We start from the raw sequence: 12,215 nt of genomic DNA, 5'->3' as shown, positions 1-12,215 counted from the left end.
GCGGGGAGATGGGACCGCCAAAAACAACGCGTTGTGGACTGCGCAGTAAGGTGCCGGCACGTGCGAGAACCGCTCGCGCTGTTCGTTCCAGGCAGGGGGCGCGCGAGCACTGCGAAGGCGGGAAGTTTGAACTGCTTTGGACAAACCTCCGTTCAATTCATCAAGAGAGAAGTGAGACAGGGAGACGAAGAGCGTGATGGGTAGTAGCAGTAAGTGGATAACGGTGCCACAGGCCGTTATGGCGAATCAGTGCTCTGCATTTACGACAGCTTTCACGTTGAGTGGAACGGCTTTAATTTTTTTTTTACTCAAATGGTACCCGCAGTTTTTTTTTTCGCTTAACAACGGGGAGATGTATGACAATTAAGCGCCAGCGGTTCAGGTGTTTCGAACGCTTATGAATATATAAACCGCTTGTTTTTGAAGCCTCTGTTTGGGTCCGTAAAGCCGTGACGCAGTGGGGCTCTGCTTGTGATCGTTATCTCCCTGCGCCGCCTGATTCCTGCAGTCGCTAGACATTGTGACGGCGAACGAGCTACGACGACAAGGTGAGCCTCTAAAGTGCTCTGCACTTAAGAAAGACGCCATCCGTGCGAGACATGCTGAATAGATAGTTGCGAAACTGATATGAGCGAATTGTTACGCACTGGTCGATAGTATTGAAAAGATTATACGGGTGACCGCTTGCGCGACCATGGCGATGACGAGACGCCAGGCGCTAGTGGCTTGGACCGATTCGTACTGTTGTATACCACCGCCAAAACGACTGAGTTCCCACCACAAGTCATAGTATGTACGGTGTACAAACGTGTGTTAGAAGTACTCATCGTTATTGTATTAAAACCACAATTTAGCATACATCTACGTTATCGCGCATAAGGAACAAACCAGGGTACCATCATACTTCTGTAGTTTGAGCTGGTTTCAGGACACTCGCAATGAGTGAATGAATTAATTAATGAACGAATTTATGAGATAGGTGAGTTCAAATGCTTTATGATGGGGAAGAGGAGTAAAACAGGGACCGGTCAGGAACTCCGCAATCATTCTACTAATTTCATGTAACTATATAATAATGTTGCAAACGCGAAATTGGGAACCTTTACTAATTCTCTGTTGCCTTGCAATGTTGCAGAGCTTTAATATAAAAGTACTATAATACAGCGGAAACGACAGCGGCTTCACAAACTGGCCAGTTTCTACAAAAGTGAGTTAAATAAACATGCTTCAAGGGAATGTGATTGGGAGTTGCCCAATTCAACCCCGCCTGCCAGCGTTCTGATAAAGAAAAAAAAAATGGATGGAGGTGCGGGGTATCGATCCCCGTACCTCTCGCATGCTAAGCGAGCGCTCTACCATCTGAGCTACACCCCCAGAAGTCGCTGCACGTCAATCCGGTCGAGGAATATCGCATATGCCCCTATGTAAATGTTGTCGCAGCGACCTTTCCCAATTTTTCTCCAAGTTCTTAAAGGGGCACTGACACAAAAATTTTGCATCTTGTTTTTTTTGTTGCGATAAGTAGCTAGTGACCTACTTATAACCTGTAGAAACCTCATTTGCTTCAGCGTGCGACGGTTGTTTAATTAGAGGCATTTTCAATGCGGCCAGTCGCAGTTTCGGTTTCAGCGAGTGCCGCGAAACGATGGATTTTGTGGATTTTGTGTGAACAAAGCTGACCACGTGACCGTCGGAGGGATATCACAGAGCAGAGCCGCCGCAGCACTGTCGAATCCGCATCGACGGCAGTTTCTGCGAATGCCCCCACGTACTGATCTCGTGAGGCGCTTAATTAAAAAGCGACCGTAGATGTGACGCAGGCTCTGCGAGTGCAAATGCTACCGCGGCTAAAGAACGACGCGCGACGCTCGAGACGGTGGGTGGCAAGACGCGCGCCGGGAGCAGCCGGCCGGTCTGCCTACACGTCCGCCTACAGATGTGTCGGCTCAGCACTGCGGCGGATATTCGAGTGCCGCTCTCGTAAGCGGTGCAGATGACAATTTTTAATGCAACCCGCCATCGCGTCATTAACTCCTTTCTCATGTAAGCCACCATGGTCGGGACTTGGGGACAATTTCGTGCAGCGGTAACAAGCTATCACTCGAGCTACCTGCGCCGGCCTGGGCCACTTCGCGGCCGTGGCCGCCGCCTGCACAGCGACCGTGCGGCTAGCTCAGTGAGCTTTTCGTGCCTCCGGCGCGTTTTCGCATCCAATGGTAATAAACAGTAATAGAAACAGAGTGCCTGGAATCACTGTAGAACTTTGGTCGCGGCCAGCTGCCCGATGAGCTGACGAAATCACGGCGCCTCCGCCGCCAACGATCGGGTCGTTCGTTCTCGAGAGCAGAAGCTCCGCCCTCCGGCCCTCCGATTGGAGCGGCGAGCCGGGCGACCGGCGAAAAACGCCGGTCGTGCGGAAGCGGCAAACACAAACTCGTGACGTGTTTGGATGTTGTTTATTTACAATTGCGCGTGGTCCTCCGCTGGCTGCTCGGTTGCGTTTCGCACACTTCAAAATTGATTTTAAATATGTTCCAGGCTGTATTCGCCGCTGATATTTTGCAGATGATGTATATGTGTTCCCACCAATCTATCTGCGAAGTTATCTCGCCTTCAAAATTTTGTGTCAGTGCCCCTTTAAGCTTTGCAGGACTCTCTGATACCTTCACGCCCACAGGGTCTTCGGTTGGAGCATTCGCTGTGTACCGATTGTCACGAAACTTTCGCTTCAGTCACCTTTTTAGCCTGAACTCGACTGCGCCTTCTTATTTAAACGTACAACCTAAGCTATTACTCTTTCTACTATGAATAATACCTATAAAAAGGACGATCCAGGTAGCCTTCACAGAGCGACCATTAAAGCGCGCGCAAGGTAATGCTTGCGCCGTCATGCATTGCCCTTACAGAAATTTAAAGCAATGTTTAGAAAAAGGAAGCCTTACAAATTGTCTTTGAATAATTTTTCACGTATCACACTAAAACATACCAGAAAAATTTAAATATAATCTGCTGATAATCGCTGAGTTATCAGTTTCTGTTTCCGCGCCACTTTAGTTTCGGTTTCAGAACCATTCACCAGCTGTTAGAAAATTGGACATAACTTCTGAACTAAGAAAAGAACATGATACTTTCTGCCGAACATTTGCAAAGGTTTGGCAGTTTTCAAAATCTAAAAAAAGAAAAAAAAAGGTACTATCTAAAAGAAAAATCCCGGGCCATCTCCACTAACGTGAAACCCGGGGAGGGGCGAAGTATGCAATGTATAAGTGTATTCTTGGCGCCTTGGTGTTTTTTCCAACGGAAATGAAACCGTTGGCGGGTTCAGGGTAGAGCTTTGCTGGAAAAGACTCTTGTCTTTGAAGCACGAAGCTCTCTAGCGCGAGGCGTAAACGAGTTTACAGGTGTTGTTTCAGTACGCGCTACGTTCTAGCGCGAGGAGTACACGAGTGTCCCGGTGTTGTTTCAGTATGAGTTACGTTCTAGCGCGAAGCGTAAACGAGTTTCCTAGTGTTTTTATACCGTGACTGCATGAGACGATGCTTACGACGACGACGACATGAGACGCCGACAGCTCCAGCCCCTAAGGGGCTTCGCCACTAAAACGCCTTCCTCCCCTCCCTTATCAAAGGTGGTGGCATATCTTACGCGTTTTTAAATGAGGCGAAAGCCTTGGATCTGTATGTCTCATGGGACGCGTGAGGTACAGGAAATCGTTGCGAGGTACGGTAAATTGGAGTGCGAGCCTGGGATTACGCACCGGTAAGGGAAACAGCAGCACTGGTAGGCCGCAGCCGCACGTGCAAAAAGGGCTTTGCAGGGGGCTGTTTGTGGAGTCGGTGGGAGGGGGCCAAGCAGTGGCCCGACCGGCCGCAAAGTTCAACAGAAAGTTCGACAGCAGATCAATAGAAGGTTCAAGGTTCACATGGGACATCTTGAAGGTAGCGCACTTAAACACGGACACTAGGGAAGAAACGACAAACCATAGTCGTTTCCAGCAAAGCTGTACCCTGTACCCGCCAACTGTTTCATCTACGTTGGAAAAAACACCAATGCGCCAAGAATACACTTATACATTGCATGCCCCTCCCCAGGTTTCTTCCCTAGTGTCCGTGTTTAAGTGCGCTACCTTCAAGATGTCCCATATGCATTACCAACTAGCCCAGTTGTCACTTCTTCTCAAGGTTCACCTAGCCTTTCGCCTTCACATCCTTAGAAAGCTGTAAACATACTCGTAAGTTTTAATAACGCAACTGCCTTTTAATAAACAGATTTCGATCAAAGAAAAACCAAAGGCCCCCAATACGAGCTGCGAAAGTGTTTCGACAGCCAAACTGCCCAACGAGTGCACAAAAAAAAAAACAAGACGGTTTATTGGGGAACCGCACAAAGGAGGGTAAGAAACAAAAAACGCTTGCTTGACATTTACGATTGCGCATTCTTCTGATCTTATTAGCTTAATGAAACCCGGGAAATGCTGCAGGTTCATCCTAACCCATATGAAACATAGAGCTGTCCGTTTCACGGCGGCTTCGGGATGCAACGGCAGTTTCATGTTATTCGTATGAAACTGCAGCTAATTCCACCCTCAGGACTGATGCGACCGCTATTCGTGATACTGGTTGAGATTATGCGGTCGCTGCAGCAGTCAAACGTGAGATATTTTTTTCGAGGTAACTTTGGCAAAGCATGACGTACAGCGATGCAGTTACTACGTACAGTTACCACGATATGTAACAGTTGGTTCCCTGTGGAAACATATCCGTTAACGGCAGAAAGAAATTCCGAAATGTTTATAACTCCACGTGAACGAACTATTCATGACAAGTAAATGGAACTCGGCATAAAAATAAAGTCGTTTTAACGGGCAATCCAACTGTGATTTTTTAAAAGGATATATATGTTGTCACGAATTTGGCACTTTTTAGCTCATGCGGGTTTATCAACCTCCTTTCAGTGCGATGGAGTTGCCGGGGGTCTTTATGGCTTACAATCTGCCCCCCCCCCCCACCCCACTCGAGTAAAGCTGCTAACCTACTACTATATCAGGTTGATACCTACAGAGGTTTTCAGATTGATTGATTGATTGATTGATTGATTGATTGATTGATTGATTGATTGATTGATTGATTGATTGATTGATTGATTGATTGATTGATTGATTGTATGATCGATCGACATATCGTTAATACCCAGCGCTCCTTGGTTATGGGAGGATGAAGCGTGTGTGATCTTACCGAAGAAGCTAACTATCTGTGCAGTACTACTCCTTCAGTTCTAGCGCTGCTATTATGGGCGAGGCTTAGATTAAATTTTGTTCGTTCAAGGCGGTAGCTGTCTTACGCTATATTCACCTCTTTATATTCACCTCTATCCAGCATCGTAGTTTACTTTCCCTGCACTACTTCTGAACCCTAAGGCGTCGCAAAGCCGAATCTTTCCCTCACATCAACCTGTGTAGGTAAAATCACATTTGAACGCAGCGTGCCCATTTCCCTTTCCGCAGACCACACAAGCCCCATCATTTGTGGTATATCTTCGCGCAAAGCTCCCAGTTCTCAAGCAACCTACTTAGCCACGAAAAGCAAAAGCATTGAGCTATAGAGATTTTCCTTTCTGACATGAAATTTCTCTCCTCAAAACATTTCTAACGACGTGCTAGCAATTTTATTTTCTTTTCCTGCACTTGCTCGTTTTTGTCCGCGTTGCCTCTTTTTTGGTTATCATCGCTGCCTTGGCTTCTCTATCAGACTTTACACATTTAATTGTTAGCCTTCTAGTTTTTTTTTTGAACAACTACGTGTGCACACTTTCCATGTAGAGGTACCTAAACACCTTAGCCGTCGATTAACTTTGGTTCAACCCCTCCTCAAAACATAGCTTAATCTCAGCTTATCGAACTTCAAGCGACACCCAGCCCACGCCTCTCTGCACTAATTTGTTAAATGTTTTACTACGCGCGCCTAAAGCAAAATACGGCTTACCGTTCTGTGATGTACTTCTGGGCTTGATAGGACTACTGATTTTAAGCAGAGTACTGCTTCCGCAAATGTGATACCCGGAGCCCTTACGCCTTTCCTAATTCCTCGCAGTTCACGTTGTATTATTTATGCCCCTCACTGAGCTCTATGCTTCCTTACAGCAGTGTTTTGCCGAGCATTTGCGAGGAAGTTTTCAATGGCGCTGAGCTTGTTCTGTTAGCGGGCATGAAAACACCCCGGGGACGGAGCCATACAGAACCTCGCAGCTGGGGAAAAAAAAAAAAAAAAAAGTGGAGGTGCGGGGTATCGATCCCCGTACCTCTCGCATGCTAAGCGAGCGCTCTACCATCTGAGCTACACCCCCCGACGGTGACTGAGCTCAAACCGGTCGAAGCGTATCCCATAGGCGACTTCAGGATGTCGCAGGGTTAATTCCTTTCGGAAGCAGAACTGCAGCACATCGACATTGCCGTATATTTCGCAGAAATATTGACGTAAAAATGACATCAAAAAATGCACACACACACGCACGCACGCACGCACACGCGTACACGTTGGCACTGCCTGAACTGAGGCTGTACCTAGTCCAAAATGTTTGGGTAAAGACGGAGACACTCGAGAAAAACATTGAAAAATAAAGTTTTGTGACGTTTCAGGAAGAGGACTTCCTTTCTTCAGAGTCCTCTTCCTGAAACTTCAGTAAACTTTTTTTTAAATACTTCTCGTGTGTCTCGGTATTTACTTACCTTATTTGTTTTTATAAACATAAATATAGTGTTCCTTGTCCGATAATTAATTCACACGGAAAAGTTTGGACTGGGTTTCACGCACCACAGATACATCTGGGCCACGAGACCCGCCGTATATTGTAGGGAGCTATCTACGCACCGCATTTGAATCCGATGTGTGGTTCCTTATTAACGTGCGAGGAAATCTCGTAAACACGGGTGACTTCCTTTTCGGCCTGAATTAGAAACGAACCCGGCTCGACCGGGAAATGAACCCGCTTTTTCGGGGCTCAGCACTGCAAGCGCAATGCCAAGTGCCGCGGCTCTTTCCTCATTGACTACTGACTGATTGTAGGGTTTTAACGCACCGACGCAGCGCAGGCGATGAGGCGGGCCGTAGTGGAGGGCTCCGGATTAATATTGGCCACCTGGGGATCTTTGACGTGCGCCGAAATCTCGTACACACAGGCGTTATTGCTTTTCGCCTCCATCAGGAAAGCGGCCACCGCGGCCGGGAATTGAACCCGCGACCTCGTGCTCAGCAGCGCAACGCCTTAGCCACTGAGCCACCGCGGCGGATCATTGACTACTCGCAACTTTAGCCAACGACACTATTTCGCGCAAAAGCCTTGTCAAAACCATTAGTTAAACCCGTATTGTCGAGTTTTGTGCGTGAGTGCGGCAGCATCATGTCTAGTGATGTTTTGGAGATAAAGCACTGTGACCTTCGTCCTGCATCGGACATAAATGGGATGATGACGACGACGACGACGATGATGATGATGATCTGGGAATGTTCACCTTTGCATCCATTTCCTTCCTCCAAGAAAATTTACACCCAAAGTCGAGCGTCCGATGCTCACAGATAAACCATCTGGACTAGATAACGACCGTGTTCACGACGAAAAAAGAAAAACAGAAAAAAGTGTCCGTACAGTCCTTTCACCGTCCTTGCCGTTACTGGGCTAACCCTTGTTTTTATAAACCCACGACCAGAAGATATGCCGCCAATTTCTTTTTTGCTATGTGCACGTATTATAGCACTGTTTCGCATCATTCCGGACCGAACCTCTCCGTCAGAAATTTTATCACGTAGCCTCGAACACACACTCGCATAACTCCCGCATTTGCGTTTCTTGACACAATAGGGGAGGGGGGGGGGGGGGTTGTTTTCATTCATGAACACGACTTCAACCGATGCGGACAAAGAGGTTCGGAGCTCTTGTTCACCAATGAAATCAGCATAGCGCTTGTATCGTGCCCTCCTCAGACGGAATAATAAACGGGGGGGGGGGTACTTGGGTTAAACCACGGGTACACATAAAAGCTACAAAAGCCAGTACCTACACTAAGTGATGCCTCGTTGATTATGTTTATGCCACGTTATGCTAAGTTTATTCCACGCGGTTGATTAAATTGCTGTTTTTATCTGCAATAATTCACTTCTCTTTCAGTAATGATAGATATACGGTTCCCAAGCGCCGAGTTTTGTCGGTTAGAAAGAACTCTGTGTCTCTCCTTGTCCTGTACTTTACTAAAAGGAAAACTGCGGATATGCGGTACCACTTGCCCGCTATGACTGTTCAAGTTTGAAAGCGTAAGCTGGAGGTTTAACAACAATGTTCTGCGCTTTGTTCACTATGTATACCTTCAAACTACTTGCTCTTATTTTTGTTTGTTGATGAACTCACATTTATTTTTCGCCATAATTTTATTTAGAAACAGGCCGCAGCCTCAGACCAACCTCGTGCACATAGATATGATGTGGCGACTGCGCCAATAAAATACAACTCCCTATCATCGCTGCACAATACATTCCGTAACGTCCGCGAACCTGAACTTTCGAAAGCCTATAAATTTCATGACGTCTCCAGTTTGGCATGAAGGCTGCTCTGATGCAAATTTGTTCCTCTTATTTCTGTCTTTCTTTGTATTTATTGCCTGTCTTTGATAATTTACGACAGATTACATCTCAACATTGTAAATGTGTACACATACAAGAGGTGGAGTTGCCAGCCACTACAGGGCTGACTTTGTCAATTTGAAATGCCCTCATATCGATTAGTTGCTCTATTTGTGGCAGCCAATCAGGTAGTTCCTGGTGGAACTTAATAACTTCAACAAATCGACCAATGCTCTCTTTGAAATACTCCCTTGCACACCGCGCATCAACATCATTGTACAACCTTGCTGTACGTGAGCGTCATATACTATGCGTTGGATTATACAAGTCATGTAATCCTTCACTCAATCTTTAATTTTTAGGCCTAGAAATACACTACAATTTTAACCCAGCATCCTAGGGGGGACTTAAATTGCAAATTTGTCATGCATTCGTTTTGTTTTTTCATCGTTTTTGCTTGGTGCCGGAAACATTGCTGGGCTACTCATGAAATATGTTATGCGTGTCTTGTGTGTCCGCCCCCCCCCTCCCCCCTCCCACCCCCTCGTGAAAAGTGGGGACCATGATGTCCCTTTCATAGATTGGGGAGCAGGATTCAATGGCGCTATGCTTCACACCAAAAGGCGTAATTTACCCACCACCCAAAACACGTGTACATAATTCTTCGCACATGTATAGTGTAATTGCTCACATATCTAACAGCCTGACAATTTCTTTCGTTGCTTTCTTCTGTGTATGCTGGGAGTTCCTGTTCACGCCTTACACACACAGATGCAGTGATAGTACAGACCTTAAACCGGTGTTCTGTTTGCTCCGCGCAAATATCGCTCAATTGTGCGCGTTCGGGGAAACGGTTGCAGCCCGGAATGGCAGCGTTGCTTATGAGTTCCAAATCGCCCCCCGCCGAACGGCCCACAGTCAGTCCGCGCGTTTGCTCGCACGCACGCGTTTCTCCAGTTAAAGGCACGGCCACGCACGGGCGCCCATGCCGTTATTCAAACAGAGGGCGGGGGACATTGAACCTTGCGAGCCGTCTCTGGAACGCAAGCAACAGCGGGCGCCGATTGCTTCCCGCGAGCGAAGGCGAAGAACACAGGGCTTTCCCACTAGCGGAATGTAAACAAAGCCGCCCGCCCAACGCCGCCCGCCCTAGTGGCTCCGAGAAGACGGAGAGCCGCTTCCGGCAAGAAACGCGGCCGGCGATTTTTTTTTCGCCCGTGTGGCTGTTTGGGCGTGCGCTTGACACGGACGAGTAGCAAAAGGGGCGAGGCTTGTGTAGCCCTGTGGAAAAGTCGATGCTTTGTCTTCTTTTTTGCGGCCGCCGGGGTCCCTGTGCGCTCTTTTTTTAATCTCCATCACCGCTCTTTTCTATTTTCTCCTCCCTGTTTACGGCGTTCAACACCTACAGCTTCCGCCCTCCGTCTGTCGCTGATTTATTGCTCTGCTTTAACGTTGTTGCTGGTGGCCTCTCTGAGGGGCGAATAGCGTGATCTACGCCTCTTAGAGCGCCATAGAGGGTCACGGAAGAGAATTTATTGAACTCTCATTTGCGACTGAACTTCGTGTGTAATATCTTATTTGAACACATGTAATGATTCGCAACGCAGTTAAACTTGACAGAGTATGTACATCTTTACAAAGCCTCGTAGAAGAGAAGCGGTAACCTTTTGTTACGGCCTGACGAAGTACAGTAGAAAAAAGGACCAAATGTTAAAGGGACACCTAAGGATGCCTCTTATCGTGTTGGAATGCCTGAGCATCACTTGTGACGGTGCTATCTGCTGTGACGGGGCTATCTCGGCACTGGTCCTATACACCTCCTATAGATCTACCCCCCCCCCCCCCCCACCCCTTTCCCACCCTGAGCAGTGGGAGATACTCTTGACCAGCGGTAGCCTGGAGGAGCATTCCTGGTAACCCTGGCTGCGACGGCGGGGTCGACACATGGCTCCCTAGAATAAGGATCCACTCCTACATCAAAACTCAATAAATGTCTCTCTCTTTCTCTTTCTCGCCACCTCCACTTCGGCCGTGCGATACCCGCTTCCGACAAGTTCCCAACGACCTTTCAAAGCCTGTCCTCGCGTCCTTGAGTATGTTCATTACGGTCCCCGGAATCGGAGGGAGGTCGTCCACGCCTACACCTGCGCCCAAATACGTTCTTTACGCTCGAGCGCATTTCTCGACCTTATAGAGACCGCACCCACGTTTATGCAGATTGTACGGCAACCGCGTTCTTTCTCACGTGCCATCGTCGTGTGGTTTCTCTCGGCGGAATGTGCCATCAAAGGAAATCTAAGCCATAAAAACGCCCTCTGCCGCTAAGGAGCTGGGATCTGAAAGGGCTACGCTTCATTGCATTAGCGGCCATCATGGCCGCCCATGGGTGGTCTCCATGGATTCGCGAGGCCTCTTACCACCCTTAACCCTTTCGGCACCGGCGGTGTCAATTGACGCCTTCGCATACAAGGTCCCCTAGCGCATAGAGAACGAAACCAAAACTGCTATTTTTCTGGGGGATTGGTCTTCAATGATGCCAATGGCGATAGATGTCACCGTTGTTGCATTTTAGCTGAGCTGGACGCTACAAAAAAAGAAGGAGCTCCGGTGAAGACAAAACTGCGACATTGACGCTACAAAAAACGGGGGCCGTAATTTTATTACCAAGCTTGTATATCCATAAATGCGCCAACTAAGACGCTCATTTTTGTTTGTAGACTAATGTGGTCATAACGTTTAGGAAAACATGGAAAAACAATGTGTCTTTCTAATGTAAAATTTTTAATTGCTAGATGTTCTAATTATTTGGCTCATTATAAAATCAGCTAACATTTGCGCTACCAGCGTTATTTCTTGCTTGTGGGCTTATGGGGCCCTAAAATAAAAAAAAACACAGAGAAAACATTGTTTTTCTTGAAATAAAAAAATCAGGGCTGAAAGAAACGTCCCACTCAGCTTGTGAATAAAACGAAATTCACACGATGGTGGCTTGCGAGGGGAATCGACGTTTTTCCGGGGCATACTCGGTCTATACGAAGCGACATTATAGGCGACACAACCACCAACACATTTCCTTACTTATTTAACCCGACAAAGCACCATTTATCTCGAGAGGACAGCAAATTCTTTTGTCTCTGTGGTCGTACGGACTGCGCGTATATGGGGTCAGCGTGGACTCGTCTCGCAGATATCCCCCCTCCACGCCATTGAGCGGCATTGCAAAGGCCGCTTCCTCGCAAGTCAGAGCCAAAGGACTGCGTCGTACGCGCCTGAATGCGGCGTGTATTCGCAGGTTTAGATATAAGATTGGATGGGAATCACCAACAAGCCCAAACACTTCCATTGATTCCTTGGATGGGAACATCCGCTGCGGAGCACAACGCGCGCTATGCGCGAGAACATCCAACATCTGTTGTCCATCATGCACGTCCTCCCTTTGCCGCTGCACGAGAAACCCTCCCTGCCTCGTGTACGACGTGGGCGCAGGCTTGAACGGGGCCACTTCATTCGATCCTGCTTAGGAATCAACCTTAAGGACAAATGCTTTGCCGAGTTTTTCACGGGGCTCAGGACACGAAAAACTCACTTAGAACTTTAACAGCGCTA

General features: G+C 47.6%; 1 protein-coding gene and 2 non-coding genes across 3 annotated transcripts in view; all 3 read right to left on the bottom strand.

The window, feature by feature from the left end:
• LOC144172291 (uncharacterized) overlaps window positions 1–12,215 on the bottom strand; it is a 61,724-nt gene that overhangs the window by 39,611 nt on the left and 9,898 nt on the right. The gene's annotated exons all lie outside the window — the stretch shown is intronic.
• On the bottom strand, window positions 1,302–1,374 carry Trnaa-agc (transfer RNA alanine (anticodon AGC)). The gene has a single exon. It is a non-coding gene; the product is annotated as a tRNA-Ala (tRNA).
• On the bottom strand, window positions 6,270–6,342 carry Trnaa-agc (transfer RNA alanine (anticodon AGC)). Its single transcript has one exon. It is a non-coding gene; the product is annotated as a tRNA-Ala (tRNA).

Source organism: Haemaphysalis longicornis, unplaced genomic scaffold (genome assembly GCF_048455015.1).
Source record: "Haemaphysalis longicornis isolate Haplotype H1 unplaced genomic scaffold, Haemaphysalis longicornis Haplotype H1 scaffold_20, whole genome shotgun sequence".
Classification (NCBI taxonomy): domain Eukaryota; kingdom Metazoa; phylum Arthropoda; class Arachnida; order Ixodida; family Ixodidae; genus Haemaphysalis; species Haemaphysalis longicornis.
Note: the sequence above shows the minus strand (reverse complement) of the source record. Positions and strands in the feature narration are given on the sequence as shown.